Source organism: Rattus norvegicus, chromosome 6 (assembly GCF_021556685.1).
Source record: "Rattus norvegicus strain SHRSP/BbbUtx chromosome 6, alternate assembly SHRSP_T2T, whole genome shotgun sequence".
Taxonomy (NCBI): domain Eukaryota; kingdom Metazoa; phylum Chordata; class Mammalia; order Rodentia; family Muridae; genus Rattus; species Rattus norvegicus.
This window is the reverse complement of record NC_141539.1, coordinates 93928913-93949964: the sequence shown is the minus strand read 5'-3', so window position 1 is coordinate 93949964 and position 21052 is coordinate 93928913. Positions and strand designations below refer to the sequence as shown.

General features: G+C 45.2%; 1 pseudogene; it reads left to right on the top strand.

Annotated features, from left to right (window-relative positions):
- The first annotated feature begins 567 nt into the window (after window positions 1-567).
- LOC148005281 (small ribosomal subunit protein eS8 pseudogene) lies at window positions 568-1158 on the top strand (annotated as a pseudogene).
- Window positions 1159-21052: the final 19894 nt, after the last annotated feature.

The following is a 21052-nucleotide window of genomic DNA, read 5'->3' as shown; positions in this document are numbered from 1 at the left end:
ATCAGGTGCCTTTATCTGCTGAACCATCTCATTGCCTCTTTTTTTTTTTTTGGTTCTTTTTTTTCGGAGCTGGGGACCGAACCCAGGGCCTTGCGCTTCCTAGGTAAGCGCTCTACCACTGAGCTAAATCCCCAGCCCCATCATTGCCTCTTAATATTAGTATTATTTACTTTGATTAATGATAATTTAAAATGTTTATTGGTTTGTAAGGAGTCCAATATATTAGTGCTTTTCTTTCGTAGATATGGTTTTGGCTTTTTAATTTGTTTATGATCTCTTTGTTTACTTCGAGGCTATGAGGATATTTTACCTACATTTGTTCTCAGTCTTTAGTGTGAATTTATTTCACGTCTTTGTGAAGTATGTAGTTTTGGTCATTTTGAAAAATCGTATTGTCGGGCAGTGGTGGCACATGCCTTTAAACCCAGCACTTGGGAGGCAAGGCAGGTGGATCTCCGAGTTCTCTCAACCACTGAGCCACTGTTTGGTCACTTTTAATACCTGATCTCGGTTTTAGAAACCGGACTGTGAAGCTTTGCACTTCCTCTTTCCAGCCAGCGCCGAGTGATGGGTATCTCTCAGGACAACTGGCACAACTGTACAAGAGCGGCGGCAAGAGAAAGTCCTACCACAAGAAGCAGAAATATGAGTGGGGACAGCCTGCTGCCAGCACTAAGATTGGCCCTTGCCAGGTACATACAGTCTGAGTCCCAGGAGGCAATAAGAAGTACCGTGCCCGGAGATTGGATGTCGGAAACTTTTCCTGGGCCTGTTGTCCACAATGCATCTAATAATGAGCTTGTCCACACCAAGACCCCGGTGAAGAGCTGCATTGTGCTTATTGACAGCACACCGTACCGTCAAGTGGTACCAGTCCCACCATGCGCTGCCCCTGGGCCGACAAAAAGTCCTAGGTAACTCCTGAGGAGGAAGAGATTTTAAACAAAAAAAGGATCAAAGAAAATTCAAAAGAAATACAACGAAAGAAAAAAGAATGCCAAAATCAGCAGTCTTCTGGAGGAGCAGTTCCAGCAGGGCAAGCTTCTCGCCTGTGTTGCCTCAAGACCGGGCCAGTGTGGCAGAGCAGATTGCTATGTGCTCGAGGGCTAGGAGCGGGAGCTCTATCTGCGGACGATCAAAGCCGGGAGAGGCAAATAAACCATCATTCATAGTTCTGGTAATAATGAAGACAAAACAAAACAAAACAAAACCTGATATCTTTCTTTTTCCCAGATGTTAACTGATCTCCCTGCCTATAGGCAGCATGAGTCCTCTTACTCGTCTACCCAGAATTCACTTTGCCCTTGAAGTCCTCCTTGGTAATTTCCCTCCGCTTACCTCTACACGTTCCTCCGCTATAAATGCTCCCTTGTCTGTGCTGTAGTGGAGGTCGAATCTAATCTCTCTTTCCACGCAACCCCATTCTAGAGTTTGCAGTGTTTATCTCAGTGATTCTGAATAAAGTCTATCTTACTATGCTTTCAATAAACGGATATTTTCCCTTAACTCTGTATATGGGGGACTAGAAAGATCTCTCCAGTTATTGGCGTCTACTTGCATATCCTGTACACGGGAACTTTTCTTGCCATCAGTTATTTGCAGAGGGATAAAAAGCTCAAGGAAAAGAAAACTCCGCAGAAGCAGATCATCCAGCAGCCCGCGCTATAAACAATATGGGTTTTTTTTCACAAACACTCAGTCACCCTTTTTGACCTAATCTAAGTCTTTCATAAGTGTTTTTAAACTTTTTATTGGTTCTTTGTGAATTTCACATCATGCCCTCCGATCCCACTCATCTTCCCATCCCTTTATATCCGCCCTCTGACCTTGCAACTTCCCCTACCAAAAGAAAATGAAAAATTCAAACAAACAAACCAAAATTTGATGTGGAAGCTGCAGTGTGTCCCAGCGTGTACCCTTTTGTCCACACATCTTTACTTGCAAATATTCATTGCAATGAGTCATTGGTCTGGGGTCAAGGCTTCTGGCTTCTGCTATATCCTTATCTGCTATGGGATCCTCACCAGGACTACTCTGAGATATCCTTTTGTTGCCCTGTGTCACAGAGATCCTGCAGCTTTGGATCTTCAGGACTGCTACATCGGTTCTTAGATAGGGTGGATGTGGGGGCTGGGCCAACTCAAAGCCCGGTGGTAGCCGAGTTGGTCACCCACCAGCTCTCCTGAATCCACACCAGCAGGGCGAGCTCGACAGCACTGCCCTGACTAGCTCACCCAATGTTGCAGCTGGCAAAGGGTGGGGCCAGGTCTTCTGCTCTCATGACCTTGGGCCAGCCCTCCCACATGCTGCAGGTAGGAAGAGGTGAGGGGGGTGGAGGGCATTTCTCCCTAGCCCATGCCACTGCATGGCAGATGAACGGTGAGGTAAGCTCTCCCTCGCTCATGCCCTTGGGGCTGGCTCACCCTTGCCCCAACCACCAGGTGCTGCTCAGGCAAGGTGCAGGGCTCATACTCCAGAGTGCTGCAGCTGTTGAGGGGTGGAACCTGCTAGGCAGCAGCCTAGACCAGGGATGCCCTGAATGGCCTTTCGTAGTAATGAGGAATGGACATCATCACAGAGTCCCCCACCCCTGTGGCTTCATGGCCCCAGACCCCAACATGGTCCTTAGCGGCAGCTTAGGCTGGGACTTCACCATGGCCTCAGGTGGCAGGGCAGGTTACTCAGGGCAGACTGTTCCTCTCTGCCCTCGTCTCTTCAGCTTTGCCTCTCTTCAGAGTGCTCAAACCGTTTCTCTTCTCTTTCTCTCCCATCTCTCCACCTCTTACTTGTACGCAGTAGTGGCTCCCACTGTGGGCGGGCCACACACTGGGTGGGCCTCTGGATATCTTTCTCTTTCATAAGTTCTATATGTGATCATTTTATAATTATTTCTTCTCTTAATTATTAAAAGCTGACGGCAAAAAGTATTGTATTCCTATTCAATTAAAACATTTTCAAATTAGATGCTTCTTCGGAAAGAGCTGTATTCGTAGTGTGTGCATGTGTGTGTGCGTGTGTGCATGTGTATATGTGTGCACGTGTGCCTCTGTATGCTTGTTGGGGAGCTCCAGAGGAACATGTCAGAATACTGAGACCTCCAGAACAACCATGCACAATCCTTTAGTAAACAAAGGAGCATTTTCATAGGGTGAGATCTGGCTCTCACTCTGGATGAGAACAGACACGCTGCTGTTGGGCACTTAATCACATTCCACTGGCAATAGGGTCTTCCAGACTGAGGGACACATTTATTTCCTAATATTGGTGACTCAAGGATCGTTCAGTAGGATCCTCTTAAACGCAGCTTCAGGCCAAAGTAGAGAGTTCCCCTCCCTTCCTTGGGGGTATGTTACCCTTGTCTAGAAACACTACAATTTCTATTATAATTGTTATGCTTTGGTGACTTAAGACTAGCAGGGTTGGTCGATCAGACACAGACTACTAGGAAAAACTTTGCCCTTTCAAGTAAATGTACAAGATTCATCAAACAGCAAAAGGGTGGATAGTCCACTTGGTCTATTAGTCTTCCACATTAACCTGTGAAGTTTAAGTCCCAAATCTGCATCCTAGAGTCTAGGGGGAGAAGGTATGCTGTTCCACTGACCTTTATTTAACAAGAAGGAATCACATCTAACAACACTACAGATTGACCTTCCAAATAAGCTGTGTTTCTTGTTGTGGAGGAGACATGATGCACCGTGTTATTGTGATTTCTCTCCAGTATGATTGGACATTGGTTAGGTGTTCTGAAACAATATACTTTAAACCAAAGTAATGTTTAGTTCTAACATGGCCCAGGAGAATCTCAGGAAAAAACTATATAGGCTTAGGAAGCTAGATGGCAGAGTGATCACACGGTTAAAAGCTTTGTATGCAGTTGCAAAGAGAAGCTAAGCCCTCGAATGAGAGAGAGAGAGAGAGAGAGAGAGAGAGAGAGAGAGAGAGAGAGAGAGCTAGAGAATTCTTGTTTATAAGAATTATAGAAAAGAGGTACTTTAATTCAATGGTTAAAAGAGACATATTTTTAAAGGTTAAAGTCAGAAAAAAATTTTATGTCACAAAATTAATAATTATAACCTACTTCATGCATGAGAGTTCTTGAAGAGTCAGAAATCAGCTAATGTAAAACATTAATTAAAAGACAACAGGGGCTGGTGAGATGGCTCAGCGGTTAAGGGCACTGACTGCTCTTCCAGAGGTCCTGAGTTCAAACTCCAGCAACCACATGGTGGCTCACAACCATCTGTAATGAGATCTGATGCCCTCTTCTGGTGTGTCTGAAAACAGCTACAGTGTACTCATATACATAAAATAAAGTCTTAAAAAATGACAGAGTTTGGGGTTGGGGATTTAGCTCAGTGGTAGGGCACTTGCCTAGCATGCGCAAGGCCCTGGGTTCGGCCCCCAGCTCCAAAAAAAAAAAAAAAAAAAAAAAAAAAAAAAAAAAAAAGAAAAAAGAAAAAAGAAATGACAGAGTTCATTGGAGATGGTGAGTTTGCAGAGGCCAAGATAGGGAGTCTCCTTTTATTTTCCCGTTTTTCTCTTTCTTTTTTGCTAACTAGACAGTTTTGCTATTTAGCACAGGCTAGCCTCAACGTCGACATACCCTGCTTCAACCTCCGCCGTGCTGGGATTTCAGGACTCTCTCATCATTCTGGGCTAGTATAGCCCAGATTGGCCTAGAACTTTTGATTCTCCTGCCTTACCCAGCTCCAGTGATTGACGTGTCTCTTTAGAAGACACTTACTCTTAAGTACAGAAGCCCGCCTGATGAAGCATCTGTACTTAATGTTTCTATCCAGTGTATTTCTTTGTTTTCCTCACAGCTCTCATTGAGGAGTGTGCACCAGCTCCTTTACATTATCCGGATACCAGCAAAGATACCGGATTAAAAGCAAGAAACCGTCAGCGATGACAGCAGCTGCTCCATCTAGGTACCGAGATCTGCTGACCTTGGCTACATTGTATAATTTCTCTGATCTTGGGTTTCTTTATCGGAAGACAGGAGGTTCACAATACTGAGCTGCAGAGCTGCCCTGTCACTGTGAACTGACTGCTGCGATACTATGATATATTAAGAAATGCATATTTGGGGCTGGGGATTTAGCTCAGTGGTAGAGCGCTTACCTAGGAAGCGCAAGGCCCTGGGTTCGGTCCCCAGCTCCGAAAAAAAGAACCAAAAAAAAAAAAAAAAAAAAAAGAAATGCATATTTGGGCTGTGCCATCAGGCCCCAGCACATAGTTCCTAAAACCCTTGCTATCACTCAAGTGATGGATTTTTTTTCTGAGTATAGAATAGAGTTTATTTAGGACATTTAGAGCTTATTTGGTAGGGGAGTTGAGAGGGTAGTAGAGACAAGGACACACACACATACAGAGTAGAGGAGTAGAGAAATAGAGGCTGGTCATGAGCACATGGAAAGAAAAGGGGGAAGGGAATGGGGAGAGAGGTGGAGAGAAGGGACGAGAGGACAGTGTGGGAGCAGGAAGGCAAGAGCTGATGAATTGTTTTTAAAAAATATATTTATTTTTTATTTTCTGTGAATGTATTTTAGTTTTTTTTAAAGATTTATTCATTTATTATATATAAGTACACTGTAGCTGTCTTCAGACACACCAGAAGAGGGAATCGGATCTCTTTACAGATGGTTGTGAGCCACCATGTGGTTGCTGGGAATTGAACTCAGGAACTCTGGAAGAGCAGTCGGGTGCTCTTAACCACTGAGCCATCTCTCCAGCCCTGTATTTTAGTTTTTAATGTGTCTAGTTTGTCTGAGGGTGCTGAATAACTTGGCGCTGGATATTTATGACATCCACATGGATCGTTGTGAGTTAGGGGGGCTAGGAATTGAACTCGGGTCCTCTACAAGAGCAGTCGCTGCCCTTGGCTTCTGAGTCATCGCTCCAGCCCCTAAGTGATGGATGTTTTTGTAACCTAATGGCTGGTGACAGGGAGCGACTGGGCAAATTGGGGGTGAGGGGAGGGGAGGAACTATTTCCTGTGCTTGGAGGATTGGGGCATTCATCCTCTTTCCTCGGCACACAGGAGGGGAGAAGCGATGCAGGCTGTTGTGATCAATGAGTAATGTTTTAGAAAATATTTATTTTTATTATTTTATGCTTCTATGTGTGTCTAAGGGTCCATGTGTTACCCGTGTGTCTGTCTCTATGGGGACCTGGGAAGTCCATAAGAGGTCGTCAGATCCACCGGAAGTGGAGATACAGGGGATTGGGGGCTACCTGAGAGGAGTGCTGAGAACCAAACTTGGGTCCCCTGAAGGAGCAGCGAGAGCTCCTGACTGTAGAACCAACCACGAGACTTCAATCAATCATACCTTTGCTGTGAGGCCTCACTTGTAAACCCAAGTAGTGGTCTCAGGAACTCCCGGACAGCTAGACACCTCCAGGAGGTGCCCTTTTCCTCGGAGACAGGCTCTCTCTGTCTGTGTAGCCAGGATGTCCCAGAACTTATGTCTCTCTCTGTAGATCAGGCTGGCTCCAGACTCACAGAACTCTGCCCGCCCATCTCCCGAGTGCTGGGATTAAAGCTGTGCACCATTAAGCTCGGCTCATAGACGGCTGTTGATGAAATCTCCCTGCCCTCCGCTTCACCTTGACGTGGGCGTCTCTTCCATCTGCTTCTATATCTGCATCCTTTATAACAAAGGAGTGGGGAGGGAAGACGGGGATCAAGTGAAGGGCGATGGAGGAGGGAGATGAATGAAAACCGAGCACAGTGACACATGCATACGGGAGATGCCGTAATGGGACCCATCACTTAGTGTGCTAACTTAAGCTGGTGAAAGAGAAACGCACGGGGGTGAATGTAAGTGCTTTGATGCCAGTCTTGAAAGTGAGTTGAAGCTGAAAAGGGGACCTGGAAATGCAGATTTATTGCCCGCCCTCTGGAAGCCTGGAGCACAGCCTGTGTCCTGGAGTCATCCTTTCAAGTGAGGAGCAGTTGCTGGGAGTGTGCTTCCGGCTGCCATGACAGAAGCATCTTCCTCTGCCTAGATGCTACCTCACCATAGGCATCAGAGCAATGGGTTCACTTTCAGACTGTGATCCAAAATAAAGCCTTTAAACTTGATTATCATAGATCTTTCAATAGAATAACGGGAAAAAATACCCTTAGAAGTGAAACATCTTAAAATTAGATAAAATAGAAATAGTTTTTCATTCTACAAACACTCAGGGATCTAGGGCTCTCTTGGACTAGGGACATCTAGAAGTCATGGTCTGTTGTGCAGAGGGGTTTGGGGTGCTGATGAGAAAGGGAGTCTTGTCATTGCTGGAGCACAGGGAGGTCACATCTTTCTCTTTGTTCTTCGGGTCCCTGTGGTCTGGGTGGTAGGGGCCCAATACTTGCTTGCCAATCTGTATCTCTTAATCCCTTAGAGAAATCACCTTTGCGTTATAAAAGCTGTTCAGATGGGATAAAAATGAGAAGAATTCAGGCACACATCAATTCTTTTTATTTTAAAGAATTATTTGTTTTTTATGAATATGAGTACACTCTAGCTGTTTTCAGACACACCAGAAGAGGGCATCAGATCCGATTACAGATGGTTGTGAGCCACCATGTGGTTTCTGGGAATTGAACTCAGGACCTTTGCAAGAGCAATCACTGTTCTTAACCACTGAGCCATCTCTCCTGTCCCCACATCAATTCTTTTTAAAAAAGGCATTAAAAAAAGAATTCTTTAAGGACTAGCCAAGACTGTCCAGTCTCCTCCTCTTCTTCACTGAGAGGCCTTTCTCGTCTCTTTGTCTCTGTCTACCTCCTTCTCTGTATGCGTGTGTTTGAATGTGTTACACAGTTATTAATTAGGTCTCTGCATTAGCCTATTCCAGCTGCCATAGTGGAATACCACAGATAAAGTGGCTTAGAGAGAAATTTATTTTCTCACAGGTCCTGGAAGCTACAAGTCCCTGACCAATGTAACCGCAGGGTTAGTTACTGGTGAGAGCTCTTCCCCTGGCTTTCAGACAGCTGGTTTCTAGCATTTGTATCCAGACGGTCTTTTCCTCTGAGGGGGCATTTACTACCGGCTTCTTTTTTTTAAATATTTCTTTTTTTTTTTTTTAGATTTATTTATTATATATAAGTACACTGTAGCTGTCTTCAGATACACCAGAAGAGGGCAACAGATCTCTTTACAGATGGTTGTGAGCCACCATGTGGTTGCTGGGAATTGAACTCATGACCTCTGGAAGAGCAGTCGGGTGCTCTTAACCGCTGAGCCATCTCTCCAGCCCCGGCTTCTTTTATTATCAAGACCAGCTTAGTCAGCATGAGGGGACACACCTGTAATCTCAGCACTTGGGGAGGTAGAGGCAGGAGGATTGTGAGTTGGAGGTCAGCATGAACTATATAGGAGGACATTATCTCAAACAAACAAACAAACAAACAACAACAAAAAAACATCATCATCACCAGCATCATCACCACCACCACCACCACCACCACCACTACCACCACCACCACCATCATCACCAGCAGCAGCAGCAGCAGCAGCAGCAGCAGCAGCAGCAGCAGCAGCAGCAGCAGCAGCAGCAGGAAGAGGTCTGGTGAGAAGGCTCAGTGGGTAGAGGCACTTTCTACCAGACTTGATCTCTTATGTTTGATTGCTGGTCTCCATACAGTGAAAGAGAACTGATTCCCATGGGTTGTCTTTGGATCTCCACATGGAGATGCCAGGACACTTTCATAAATGTATGCAGTGAAGGCAGGGGGAGAGGAAGGAGTAGGAGGTGGAGGAGGGGGAGGAGGAGGAGGAGGAAGTAGAGAAGAAGAGGAAGAGGAGGAAGAGGGGGAAGATGAGGAGGGGGAAGAGGAGGGAGAAGAGGAGAGGAGAAGAGAGGAGAGGGGGAGAGAGAACACAATCTCAACCCCCAGAATATATACCAGTTCTGTTGCAGCAGGAGCTTACCCTTTAGATCCTTCAGCTTTCCATATTTCTTCAAGGTCTTGACTTCAAACATAGTCATCCTGGCAGTTTAACATGCAGATCTGAGATTTGGGGGGAGAAGGGAAAAGGTGCTTGTGGTGGTTCACAGTTCAGTCTGTAACAACCATTGTATATACTGGCTGAGACATGTGGACGAAGTCTCTTTAAAATGGCGTTTTGATACACACTGACTTTGGATTCTGACACTTTACCTGAGTATTGAGGCATCCCCAAACTGGGGAAGCTGCCTACTAGCACACCGGTTTTGCTGGAGAAAGCTGACCTGAAACTTAAGTCCTTCTCTCTTTTGAAAGTCTCACTGGCCACTGGCCTTTTGATTCTCAGTACTAGTGAAATATCACCAAGGCAGACAGGTTTAGCGCTAGCTGCATTTGGTAATTGATCTGTGAACCGTGCTCACACTTAAAACTTCAGTGTCTAATTGCAAGAGACAAGTCTTTTTAGTAGTCAGTAAATGCATAAGGGTGACTTCCTTGGATGAGGACACTGACAATGAACTTAGGACTCTTATTTATTTATTTATTTATTTATTTATTTATTTATTTATTTATTTATATTCTTCTGTCATATATTACATCTTGACCACAGTTTCCCCTCCTTCATCTCCTCTTAGTCCCCACTCCCTTCTCTCCTCTCCCCAGATCCACTCCTCCTGTGTTTCTCTGCAGAAAAGGCCAGGATAGCAACCAGACATGGCATATCAACCTTCAATAAGATTAGGCACTTCCTCTCATACCAAGGCTGGACCAGGCAACCCAGTAGGAGGAAAAGGGTCCCCAAAGCAGGCAAAACAGTCAGAGACAGCCCCTGCCCCCACTGCTAGGTGCTCCACAAGAACGCCATGCTATATCTCCATAACATACAGAAGACCTAGATCAGGCATACAGGGTCCCCGACTGTCCAGCCAGTCTTTGCGAGCTCATATGAGCCTAGGTTAGTTAATTCTTGGGCCATTTTCTGCTGGTTAGACCATTTATTTATTTATTTATTTATTTATTTATTTATTTATTTATTTTTAGTATAAAATTTTATAGTATAAAATCTAACTGTAAACTCTTAATTCTCCTGCCTTGGTTTCTCAAGGGTTGGATTACATGCATATGCTTCTATGCCCAGTTTCTAGGCTTTCCTTTTCTCTTTGCTTTTGAGACTAACCTCGATTTAGTCTCTTTGAATAGAGTCTAAAAGGGAGGGAGGGGATATCTTTCCCTTCTTGAGCCTCCCTGCTGTTTGTGGGGCAACTCATCGTTGGACCCTGGCCTGCTCTACTTCAGGGTAAGGCAGAACTTCCCTCCCCAGAGCCTTTCCTAGTGTCCATCGCCAACACTCTCAACTCTACTGACTCAGTTTGCTTTCTGTGCTATGACAGGAGCTAACAAAACCCTGAGTAATTTGTAAGGAATAAAGGTTTATTCATTTGCCAGTCCTGGAAGCTGAGAAGTTCACTTCGAAGGGCAGCGTTCGGTGGACTTCGTCCGGATAGGGACTCCAAAGAGCCACAAGGTGGCGCAAGGCATCACGGGATACAAGCAAAGCTTCGAGACAGAGCTGGCTTTTTTTTTTTTTTTTTTTTTTTAAACATTCCATCATTAGGAAGAACCCATTAATCCACAATTTAGCTTTTATGACCTCATCGCCCCTTAAAGTTCCAACCTCTAAATATTATTAACAAGTGACTTTGGGGATTAAGTTGCTCACCAATCACTCAAACTAACCTTACTCCAACCTTGCTTTAAAGATCAAGCTTCTCAGGTACAAATTTACTGGCTCCAGCTAGTTGCTGTCGCCTTAATTAAAATCTGAAGGTTTATCTTCTCAAGATTGTCTCTCTTACATTATTCCTTTTCCTGATGAGTTTCCTGACAGAGCTGTATTAGAACCGCACCTGGAAATCAAAGTGCGCTGCAGGGGAAGCCTGGCCAGTTGTTTGGCCTTTAAAGTGGCCCATTTCACCAGGGAAGCAGAGGCAGATGAATCTGTGATTTGAGGCCGGCCTGGTCTACATGGTGAGATTCTGCCTCAAAACCAAGCAGCCAACCAACGTTTCTCCCTTCTTTGCTATTCATTGAATGGACTTACCTTTAGGAGACTCAGTGTTTGCTGGATATGGTAGCTCATGCTTGCAGATTTAATACTTGGGAGGTTGAAGCAGCGGCCCCCCTGACTGCGGTCAGACGACCTGGCCTACAAGTGTGAGAACTTATCTCAATGAAACCCGGGGCAGGGTGCGGGGTGGGGGGATTCAGCGTTCACATTAGTGGTCCTGGGTGTAAGTCTGTTTGGTGAAGGCTGACAGCAAATCACAACATTGGCAATAGAAAGCACTTGCATTAAAGGAGACCAGAGGCAGAACAGCCCTTACCTGTCTGTGTAAGGAAGCACAGGGTGAGTTTGAATGTGCAGTGAAGACACAAGCTATAAGAGGTGCAGTAAATGCATAGGGAGACACAAGCTAGCATTTCATGCTGAGGAGTGGCAGGAAAGAAGAGAGATGTTCCAAGAGATGAGGGGACGAAGTCTTGTGGGTAGCACTTAGGGCTTGTTTGCTAGTTAACAGTTGTAGGTTAATCGGTGAGGGCATATTTTAAAGCATGCCATATACTTTGTTCTTTTTAATGCTTAACTGGTATGATGGGTAACACTGACCATCAGCTTGACAGGATCTGTAATCAAGTTGGAGACAGACCTCTGGGCATGTCTATAAGGAAGTTTGTAGATTGGGTAAACTGAGGTAGGAGACTCACCCTCAGTGTAGGCAGCATCACCCCACGGGACTGGATTTCCCAAAAGGAAGAATGCTTGTTGAGCACCAGCATTCATTGATCTCTGCTTCCTGACTGCAGGTGGAATGTGAGGGAGGAGCTGCTGCCTGTCATCTTGGATCGGGAGCTAGCATAATCCTTCCATATGTTGTTCCTTGTCTAGTGTTAGATCACAGAGCAGGAAAAGGAAGTACCTCACGTAGGACTGAGAAGCAGGTGGCATTGTTCTCACGGGGAAAACAGAATGCTTGCCCATGGAGGCCCAGTCAGTTTTGAAACCAGTGCTCTTAATCATCAAGTAACTCCCTGGGGAAGCACACGGGGGGGGGGGGGTGGGGGTGGTGGTGGAAGGGGTGGGGGGTTCGGGGAATACAGAGCTTTCAGAGAATGAGAAGGCGTTGGGTTGAGTTTTTCTGGTCTTCAGTGCCCCAGGCTCACAGGAACCCTGCTAATTTCGAGCTGGTATTTAGGGTTGCATCCCTGTGGAGATTGAGTCCGTACTCTGCGGGTGGCCCTTTCTCTGGAAAATGAAAACAGGACGAGTCTACTATGCTTTCCTCAAGGACAGGGCTGGAGCATTTATTAGTGGGAAATGTCTCCACTGAAAAGGAAAGCAGAGAGGGGGTGATGAGAGTTAGGGAGCCCTCTCTCCTTCTCTGTGGGAGAAGGCGGAAGGGAACGTGTGAACCGTAGGAGAGGAGCAGAGGCAAGCATGGGTTAAAGCAGAGGGTTGCGGAGATTGCTATGCTCAAAGCAGGAGGCGCTGGAGAGAAACATCTGATAGTGAGAGATCTAAACTGACTGAAGGGTTGTCCCTAGCTGAGAGGCGGTCTTCACGGAAGATATGGCTGCTGAAAGGATTGTTTTTTTTTTTCAGTTTGCACTGCACTTTACAGTTTGCCAAGTGCTTTTCCATCTGTTATTTTACCTTGACGTCAGGGCTGTGAAGGACGGCATTGCTACTCATGTTTGTCAAATAAGAACATTTCAGAAGCAGAGCGTCTTGGTTGAGGACCTTGGACTGATTAGACGGTGCCGGGACCAGAATCCAAAGTCCCAGCCCCACCCCTCCCCCACTCCCCAGCTTTGCCCATTACACTACCAGGGAGACACACGGGGGTTATTATGGGGCCACTGCGTTTTGGGGAAGAAGGCAACAGGACTGCCTTGGAAAAGTGAAACCCTGGAGAATTTCCAGAGACCCTATTAATGTGTAATGACTTCAGAACGTTTATTGAAATCTCTCTAGCTAAGACTGAACTCGCAGCAGCGTTTACTAATTTATACAGCCAGCTGACCAGAAAGAGTGACTCTTGAATTAGTTCAGAGTTTGCATTGTCTGGAACACCTTATTCAGGTCACAAGAGACTGAAGATATAAACTCTGATTTTTTTTTTTTAAGTCTAGTCATTTTCTTTTCCCGTTTTTCTAAGAAAAAGACTTTCTGTCTCCGTCTTAATAGTGACACTTTGCATCTGGCTAACAGTTCAGTTCCTCCGGGTTTGGATGTTTCAGGGACCTTAGAAACCGAGTTTTAATACTGAGTTTGTCATTAAAAAAAAAAAAAAAAAAAAGATTTAGTATGTACAGAGGGCTCTTCCTGCATGTCTGCCTGCTGGCCAGAAGAGGGCACCAGATCGCATTATGGATGGTTATGAGCCACCATGTGGTTGCTGGGAACTGAACCATCTCTCCAGCCTGAGTTTGTCATTGTCAATAATGTTTCTTGCTGCTTATTTTGTCTTTTCCTCAATTTTCTTTTTTTTCTTCTTTTTTCTTTTATTGGATTTTTAAAATTTACATTTTAAATGTTATCCCCTTTCTTGGTTTCCCCTCCAGAAACCCGATATCCCACCACCCTCCCCCTGCTTCTATGAGGGTGCTCCCTCACCCACCCACCTACTCCCTCCCACCTCCCTGCCCTGACATTCCCCTACACTGGGGCATCTAGCCTAGACAGGACCAATGTCCTCTCCTCCCATTGATGCCCGACAAGGCCATTCCCTGCTACATATGCAGTTGGAGCCATAGGTCATCCCTGTGTTCTCTTGGGATGGTGGTTTAGTCCCTGGGAGCTCTGGGGGTCTGGTTGGTTGATGTTATGTTCTTCTTATGGGGTTGCAAACCTCTTCAGCTCCTTCAGTCCTTTAACTCCTCCATCTCTTTGCTTTTTTCTTCTTTTCACATGCTGACAGGGGTTCTTCCCTTTGCTTCTCCTAGTGCTTGTTGGGTAATTCCACCCCATTTCTCCTTCCTCTTATTCATAGTCTTTGTGTTTCTTCTTTAGTTTTGAACCAAGTCGTTGATATCTGGGATTTCATTGTCTTTCCACATTACTAGCTAGTTGTTGCTGTGTAACAAGTTGCCCCAAGTCTGACAGCTAACACAGCATTCTATAGGCTACTCATCAAAAAAGGGGACTCGTTCAGGGAGCTTTGGTTCACAACCTCAGGAAAGTTTGAGTCTGGAGTTCATGCCATTTCCTTTCTTATATCTCTTTCCATTTCCATTTGGGCAGGGATATACCACTGAGGCTGGATCCTCGAAACTCTGCCCTCCTTCAGTGCTCCCTAATGGCAGCTCAGTGCTCCCTAATAATGGCAGTAGGTAGTCCGAGTGACTGAGACCAGGAGACCAGCATTTGCAGGTAAACAGAAAATCACTTCAAAATTCAGGAATTGGTCTGAGGTTTGGAAAGCCGGGGAGCTTGTGATTACTCCACAGTTATTGAATATTGATGTGTGCACAAGTGCACTTATACGGGTGTATGTATACAGGGTGCATGCATACATGCATGTGCCTTTTTCCTGTTTTCTTTCAGTTTTGCAAGTTTCTATTGACTCAGAAACTCTCCTTATCCCTGTTCAGTCAACAAACAAGCCTTTCAAAGGGATTCATAATTTATAATAATGTGTTTTAATCTTCAGCGTGTCTTTGGCTTTTTCCTTCTCTGTTTACATCGCCCATGTAGTCGTGCATGCTGTCTGTTTTATCCAGACAGGCCTTAGCCTACTTGCTTTAAAGTCTCAGCTGGAGAATTCCGTGTGTTTCCGCCACACCAATGCTAATGTGTGCTGTGCCTCTGGTCTGTAACTTTGCATTTTCTTATGACTTATTACCTCCCCCCCTTGTTGCTGTTGTTGAAAGCTGGACATGATATATTGGCTTTATTTGTGATTTTAGAATCAGGCAGCACTCCAGTTCATAAAACAAAGCAGGCGTTCCAATGAGCTGAGCAAAGAAGATTGGTTTTATAGGAAGCAAAGGGCTGAAGAAAGCAGAAATGAATGAACAGGAGACTGCCTGTTTCTAAGTTACTTTCCTTTCGAGGAGGTGGCTGGGAGAAAGAATGATAGAAAAAAACTGACTGGTTGACATCAGGTTATTTTGGGTTAAGGTTTTGCAAGTGTTAGATTAGAAGAAGGCCCTTAGCTATTATATAATATACTAACTGAAATGAGCCTGTCGAGGGGGAAATTTGGTTCTCTCCCCTTAGTTGTAAGAAAGCTAGGTGACAGCTTAGTGTCTGTTTGGTGATGTGGAACTTCAGCCTGAGTAGATACCATTTTAAATTTTAGTCAGGTTTATTGGGGCCTAGTGGGGAAGCATAGTTCCAGCACTGCCCTCAGCTGGGCATACTGGTGCATACTGCTAATCCCAACACTTGGAGTGGGGGCAGAGGCAGAGGCAGAGGCAGAGGCAGAGGCAGAGGCAGAGGCAGAGGCAGAGGCAGAGGCAGAGGCAGAGGCAGAGGCAGAGGCAGAGGCAGAGGCAGAGGCAGAGGCAGAGGCAGAGGAGGCAGAGGAGGCAGAGGAGGCAGAGGAGGCAGAGGAGGCAGAGGAGGCAGAGGAGGCAGAGGAGGCAGAGGAGGCAGAGGAGGCAGAGGAGGCAGAGGAGGCAGAGGCAGAGGCAGAGGCAGAGGCAGAGGCAGAGGCAGAGGCAGAGGCAGAGGCAGAGGCAGAGGCAGAGGCAGAGGCAGAGGCAGAGGCAGAGGCAGAGGCAGAGGCAGAGGCAGAGGCAGAGGCAGAGGCAGAGGCAGAGGCATAGGCATTCGAGGCCAGCCTGAGCTACACAGTGAGATCCTGTTGCAAAACAAAACAAAACAAAACACCCCCTTAACATGGGTAAAAATGCTAATAAATAACCCTTTGTGATGTGGCATTAAGGTATATTTTATGACTTGAATCTCAAACATCTCTCACAAGCTCATGCTTTGAATAGTTAATACTCATCTTGAAGGTGCTACTTTATAAGGTGGAGCCTGACAGGTAGAAGTAGGTTTTTGTTGGCAGTTTTTTGTTTTGTTTTTTGAGATAGAGTCTCTATGTAGCTCCTGTCCTGGAACTTGCTCCATAGACCAGGCTGGCCTCCAACTCACAGAGATCTGCCTGCTTCTGCCTCCCAAGGGCCTGGATTAAAAGTGTGTGCCACACACCTGGCCCTCTGTAGGCAAGCTTTTTAAAAAATTTTTTAAAAGATTTCTTCATTTATTCTATGTAAGTACACTGTAGCTGTCTTCAGACACACCAGAAGAGGGCATCGGATCTCTTTACAGATGGTTGTGAGACACCATGTGTTTGCTGGGAATTGAACTCAGGACCTCTGGAAGAATAGTCAGGTGCTCTTAACTGCTGAGTCATCTCTCCAGCCCTGTAGGCAAGCTTTTAAAGGGCATAGCATGTCTAACCCTCTGCTTCCAGTCTGATGCATTGTGGGAGAGCAGTGAGTGTGCTGTTGCTATGCCTTCTGTGTCACGAAGGACTGAAATATCTCTGAAACCATGAGCCTAAAGAAAGCTTTCCTGCTTTAAGTTGTTTTGTGAAGTGTTTTAGCCACAGTGACATGAATGCAATATGGTGTAGGAGAAGGATAGTTCAATGATCGCATGCATAGTTAGATCTCAGTCTTCGGGTGAGCCTGAATCTGGGCTGTGAACTTCACTGTAGCCTGCACAGGATGGCTAGGGTGTGCTGAAGTGGTTATTTCCCTTCTTCTGGGTTTGTTAATCTCTGATTACAGAGCTTGGCAGAGCTCCATAGCTCTGGTTGTCCTGGAACTATGTAGATCAGGCTGTCCTCGAACTCACAGAAGTCCACCAGAGCCTTTGCCTCCCAAATCCTGGGATTAATGGCATGCAGTCACCATGACCAGCTACAGTGGCTTGCCCTGTTAAGAAGGATGCTCTGGCCTGGTCCAAAGGGTTCTTTTCCTTGATTTTTGCAGGGAGAATCTGATAGGGCTCCTAGAGGTAAAACTCACCAAAATATTGATGTCTCCTGTGATTGGCTCCCTGAACGTTTTAGATTCTCTGGGTTGCCTATGCTGGGATTTCAGTCACGCAGCAGTTTTTCTGCTCATCCTTGGCTCCTGCAGAGGCTTCTGCTGCGTAAGTTGTGATTCTCTGTATCTGCCAGCTTGTTTCTCCCACTTTGGGGGCAGCAGTTTGCTTGGCGATCTTGCTCCCCGTCAAATCCAGGAGGAACTGTTGATTTTTCAATTTGTTCAGCTTTTTACCTATTAGGGTGCAGTGGCAGCTTCCACGGGCCTAACCACTAGCCTGGGGTTTTATAACAACATCGCGATCATTTATCCCATTCTTCCTGGCCCACTTTCCGCGCAGACTTACAGAGCAATCACAGCGCCAGGCGTGGTATTCAGCCTTACCTGCATCATGAACCTGAGAAAGCAGTGTAGACTCACTGAGACGTGCCTAGAAGCAGAGGTTACATCTATGTGCTGTAGACATAGAGATTGTTTAAAAAAAATGCTTTTAGGAAAATTAAATAAGGGAAAGGAAGAATACCACTAAGCATCGAAAAGAAGTCCATAAAAACTGTGATAAAGATGAGGAAAGTGTAGCTCTTCGCCGTTTGTTAATCTCTGGCTTCTAGCAGGGGCGGGGGGAGGATTCAGTTAATCTTTAAGGGGCTCGTCACTGGGAGTTGGACCGTGTTCCACGGAGTGTATGGGCAGCACAATTGGACTTGGTGTATTTCTCTTTCTTTTTTGGGGGGTCGGTCAGGGAGGGGAGGTCGCACGAGTTGGAGAGTGGACTTGGGAGGAATGGGAAGTGAGTGTGATCGGGATGCATCGTAAGAAATCCCCAAATAATTAATAAAAATACTGTGTTGGGGAAGAAGAAGAAAGGGATGTGAGGTGTAATCTCAGCATGTCCCGTGGGTTCTCTGGGGTGTAAGTGATATCAGGTTTCACTGTTGATAAAAGGGGCCAGACTCAGTGAGGGCCTCCTGCTCTTCCCGTTTTACAGATGAGGAAAGCAAGACACAGAAGTTGAATAATTTACTTGAGGCCACGTGGCCAGTGAGTATTTCAGTTGGATTTGGACTTGAGGTGTTCCGACTCTATACCAGCTTTTATATTGCATTTCATAAAGTATTTTTTTCTTTTTTTATTGGATATTTTATTTATTTACATTTCAAATTTACCCCTTTTCCAGTTTCCTCTCCGGAAGCTCCCTATCCCAGTCCCCCGCCCCCTGCTTCTATGAGTGTGCTCCCCCCGTCCTCCACTCCTGCCTCCCGGCCCTGGCATCATTCTCCTACACGGGGGCATCAAAGACTTCATAGCACCAAGGGCTTCTCCTCCCATTGATGCCCGACAAGACCATCCTCTGCTACATATGTGGCTGGAGCCATGGGTTGCTCCATGTGTACTCTTTAGTTGGTGTCTTATATAATCTCATTCACTCTTCCAAAAGTTCTAAGTAGTACTCACGGCACGAACAATCACTTTGACTTTTCAGCATCATAAACTGAAGGTGAGGCAGAAATAATTTAATTGTTTTTTTCCCCAATTCTGATCTTCTGTCTCCCTATGATGCTCTTTTTCTTAAATCAACCAGAAGTAGTTTTACTGATATATAATAATAATAAAAAAAACCTAGCAACCATCTCATTTAAAACACATCACTTGGTAAATAGACTCTCTACCTGTGTTCTGAGAAATCATATGATCGAAATGAAAAAGTTTATCTAGCCAATGAGGAGTGGCTTTTACTCAGATGTATCTTTAAACACTGACTGGTTTTCTCTCAAGCCAATGGGTTTGTTGTGTAGCTGCAAAGTATTCTTGTCATTGAATTCCGATCTAGAGAAGAGTTAAGAATCCTATAAGGAGAGCTTTCATATGGAGGAATTGAGTTCAGGTTGTTTTCTGAAAAAAATCAGATTAAAAAAAAAGCAAACAAACTATGTTACTGTTCTGGAAGAAAAGATATGGTAAGTTAATGAAGAGGTTACAACTTTCACCCAGAAAATAAGAAAAAAGTTATTCCATATAGGGAAGAATAACTCAAAACGGAGCTTCTTCACAATAGACATTTAAGAATTGTTTTTTTGCAGGTTTGGGAAAAAAGAACAATGGATACTCACATGAGGAAATATTGAAACAAAATGTGGAACAGAGACTGAAGGAAAGGCCACCCAGAGACTGTCCCACATGGGGATCCATCCCACATACAGACTCCAAACCCAGACAATATTGCTGATGCCAAGAAGTGCTTGTTGACAGGAGCCTGATATAGCTGTCACCTGAGAGGCTCTGCCGAGTCTGACAAATACAAATGTGGATGCTTGTGCCAATCATCAGACTGAGCACTGGTACTCCAATGGAGGAGTTAGAGAAAGGACTGAAGTAGCTGAAGGGGTTTGCAACCACATAGGAAGAACAACAATATCAACCAACCAGACCCCCCCCCCGCCCCCTGCAGAGCTCCCAGGGACTAAACTACCATCTCAAGAGTACACAAGGATGACCTATGGCTCCAGTTACATATGTAGCAGAGGATGACCTTGTAGGGCATCAATGGGAGGAGAGGCCATTGGTCTTGTCAAGGATAGATGTCCCAGTGTAGGGGAATGTCAGGGCAGGGAGGTGGAAGGGAGTAGGTGGGTGGGTGAGGGAGCACCCTCATAGAATCAGGGAGAGGAGGGATGGGATATTGTGTTTCTGGAGGGGAAACCGGGAAAGGGGATAACATTTAAACTGTAAGTAAAAAAATCCAATTAAGAAAAAGGAATGGAAACAATTCAGGTTTGTGCTAGAAAATTGAATCAGCTCAAGTTACGAAAGTGTGTGTGTGGTCTGTATTTTCTGCTTCTCACTCTCTGTATCTCTCTCTACGTATGTATGTATGTATGTATGTATGTATGTATGTATGTATGTATGTATGTATGTTTACGTGTGGAGGCCGGAAGGAAACTTATGGGAGTTGGTTCTTTTTTGGCAAACATCTGTACCTGTTGATTCCTCTTGCCAGTCAGCTCTACTACTATTTCTTATTCCCAAACCCCTAGTAAATCTTAGTCTGATTTCTACTAGTTATTTGCCCACTGCGTCCAGACTCCTGCTCTACATTTTTCCTGGTTAGGGTTGGACAGCGATGAGCTGGTAGCTTCATCAGATGATTTCCTCAGCCGTGGCTCAGTTCACGCCGTGGTTCTGATGCTTTCTCTGTAGGTCCACCCGTTTTCCTTCTGGTTCCAGCCTCAGCACCTTTAAAAATCGTATTTACCCTAGCAGTCTTGGCTCTGGGCTTTGGTATTGCTTTTTGTGACGTCTCCACCTTAGTAGTGAAGACATCTTGGCTCATCTTTGTGCTCCTCCATTGTTCTCAGCTCTCCCATCATTCATGATTGATCCCCTGTTAATTCTTCCCTCTTGTGTTCCCCACCTCAGTTTTAATTAGTTGTATCTCCCACAGCTCTGCTATTGCACTCTGTTCTAAGTCTCTATGCTCCTCTGACTAAGTAAACCAATCTATTCCCGTCCCTTTAATCATCATCCACTGCAGAGGTCTTCACCTTCATTATTTCCCTTGCCAGGGGGATTCCCTACCTGGAGTGTGGTAAACATGTCTAGATGCTTTCATTTACTAAGAGGACGTTGTGGAAAAAGAAGGTCACAGCATAGAGATATATGAAGTCTAAAATCAGTGCCAAGATACACAGTAAACATTGACCACACCACAAGTAAGTTCTATAAATTTGGATACTTTTCCTGCTTTCTAATGGTATGGTTCTTGTCCAGGAGTTCACGCTGAGATGCCAGTGGAGTTCTAGGAATATAACATAACTGAATGAAGAAAGCTGAGGAAAAGTCTATACATTTTAGAAATAGGAATATGAGAAGTGCAGACACTCCTGAGAACTCAGAGGAGTCAACTGCTTTCTGCCCACATTCCTGACTCAAGAGGAAACTGCCTAGTGCCATCTTTCCCCCCTGGCACAGGGACCTAGGAGCAATCAGGGGCAGGACCCTTTGGGTTCATATGTATATTAAAACATGTATAAACACTTC